The sequence below is a fragment of the Brachyhypopomus gauderio genome, unplaced genomic scaffold (assembly GCF_052324685.1).
Source record: "Brachyhypopomus gauderio isolate BG-103 unplaced genomic scaffold, BGAUD_0.2 sc204, whole genome shotgun sequence".
Classification (NCBI taxonomy): Eukaryota; Metazoa; Chordata; class Actinopteri; order Gymnotiformes; family Hypopomidae; genus Brachyhypopomus; species Brachyhypopomus gauderio.
This window is the reverse complement of record NW_027507025.1, coordinates 176,574-179,068: the sequence shown is the minus strand read 5'-3', so window position 1 is coordinate 179,068 and position 2,495 is coordinate 176,574. Positions and strand designations below refer to the sequence as shown.

Below are 2,495 nucleotides of genomic sequence, written 5' to 3'. Positions count from 1 at the left end.
TTTGGAGGTGTCACTTGATATGGCTCACAGAATTGAGATGTCAACTCTGGCTCAAGCCTAGAGTAACAGCGTCACGTTTTCGTGAGGTGTGCCATGTCAGAGGGCATAGCTCTGCAGAGTCCCTTGCTGAACGCATCATCAGAGGTACCAGACGGACGGCTGAAATGAAGAGAGGTCTAGAGATGGAGTCCGGAGCAGCATCTGAGTATTGCAGGATACTCAATGTAAATCACACACCATGTGGCCTCATCATCCACCCAGATGCTCCCTGGCTTGGTGCAGCCCCTGATGGTGTCGTATTTGACCCCACTGAATACCCCCAGTTTGGCTTGGTCGAGATTAAATGCCCTAATGTGAAGAATTACATTGACTGTAAGTATCTGTATATGGAGTACGGATGTTCAAAACTAAAAAAAGACATGCGTATTACTGGCAGATTCAAATGTCAGTTACTAATCAGCGGGCTTCACTGGTGTGATTGTGGTGTGGGCTAAGGAGGATTTTTTTTTGTGGAGCGTGTTTATATGAATGCAGATGTACAGAGACAAATTCGTGAGAAGACAGATTTATTTTACTTCTACACATATATGACAAAATATCTGTCATTGAAATGTTAACATGTTCTATACAGAATCTTTTTTAAATCAAATGTTCCCTTATTTAACAGTATTTGAGCTTTTCTTAAACAGCACAATGTGTTTTTGATGTAAAGAACCTGGAAATATGAAAAAAGTTTATGAAAAAAATATTTACAGTTACAAATGTAAATGTTACAAATTATTCATATGTAATTAATTATTGTTTGATTAATAAAAAGAGCTTTATTTTAACCCATGACTTAACTAGTGCTTTGTTTTGATAGTTTGACAACAGGCATGCCACTGTAAATAACTGGTTATTGTTTACTGTGTGGGGGAAAAGGAAATTATGCCATCAAACAACTTTTGTTTGATTCTCCTTATTACACGTTCTACGCGTACACCAAGTCGGGCTATGGATTCCGTTTCAGATACCTGGTATGCAGGCATCTGACTTTGCTTTGACAAAAATGGTGGGCAGTGGACTTTGCACTTAACACAATCAGTAATTAGGAAGCCCTTGCCAATCATCACTGCCATTTCTTCTGTGAGCAACTTGGCCAATCCTGATTGTTTGAATAACTCTTTGTCACTGACTGACCCAGCGTAAAGTGAGGAGACAAATGTCACTGCACCGTGTGGGGCGATGCCAACTAGGCCCTTCATGGTGCAGTGAGACTTGTATGCGGAGTACATCTCACTTTGTAGGAGTGGTGATGATGGTGTCTGACACCTGAGCTCAGTGCAGTCCAAGATAACCCGAGTTACAGGGATGGCTGGAGCCTCGTCGGAGGAAGGTGGCCTCAGACGCGCTGGGAAGCCTGTCCGGAAGCGTCTGCCTTGATGTTGGTCATAGGCTTGGTGGGCGTGCGTGGGACGCTCCGGGAGCTAGCTCATCGCGGGAGGGAGGGGTTCCGAGGCCACCGTGGGAGTGCTGGACTGGCCAACGCTCAGGCACAGAACGTCCTGTTCCTGCTTCTTCTTCCTGGCGTTGTACCTGTAACAGAAATGCAACACAGCCTATGAGTAATCAGCCTGTATAGCTCACAGTGTCAATGAGATCAATTTCAAACCAAAAAGACTTAAAGGTGGGTAAACTCACCACTGGGTCAGTGTCCTCTGATTCAGCTCAAAGAGCTGTATTCTGGTCCGGGCCACGAGGCCAGGGCTGCCCAGGACTACGCCCCTGTTGACGCCGTAGTCCCTCATGATGGCAGCCCACCTGTTCACCCTGACGCCGGCGATGGTCTGCCCACCAGGGTGAAGGCGACAAAGCGCCGGGGCAAATGGCCTCGACGAGGCGGCTCACCCTGGGCCACTGAGCAGGCCCGCTGCCTTGTCCGAGGAAGCAGCTGCAGACAGACACATACCGAAATCAGTGACACGGATACAAGCCAAACTAGAAAAGCCCGAAGGATACTGGATTACTGAATGTTCGCCTACCGCTTCAGACTCTCTGTCCCAGCGACAACAGACGTCTAGGAAAGACTGCTTTTGGACAGTCGATTTCTGTGACGTGGCGGGCAGACAGCACTGCCTTTGTCGCTCTCTGGCAGTTTGTCCCAGAGTGCAAGGATGCCGTCTACCCTCTGCTGTGTCACAAAAGCCATACATAGGAGATTACATACGTTAAACATACAGATGTTTCCTTACTAAGAGTGGAAGCGAGGTCTTCGCTTCCTGGTCTTGTCAAACTGACCTACAGAAGCTTATTTTAAACATCCTGTATCCTGCAGGCACTTAGAATATGGGAAAGAGCAGACAATCATTTTCTCCGACACTCTTGATAATAAGCAATTTGATTAATACTGTGACGGGCAGGGTGAGCGAAATAAAATGGAAGCGATCACGCCAAGTCTCAGGGAAAATGGAAGGTTTAATAGAAAAGTGCGCAAACCAAAAACCCGTGACTTTGAT

The 2,495-nt window shown here is 46.5% G+C and overlaps 1 long non-coding RNA gene across 1 annotated transcript; it reads right to left on the bottom strand.

The window, feature by feature from the left end:
- Window positions 1-589: 589 nt before the first annotated feature.
- On the bottom strand, window positions 590-2,083 carry LOC143502756 (uncharacterized). Its single transcript, XR_013127155.1, has 3 exons — window positions 2,022-2,083; window positions 1,681-1,930; window positions 590-1,575 (listed from the first exon to the last, which is right to left on the bottom strand). It is a non-coding gene; the product is annotated as an uncharacterized LOC143502756 (long non-coding RNA).
- Window positions 2,084-2,495: the final 412 nt, after the last annotated feature.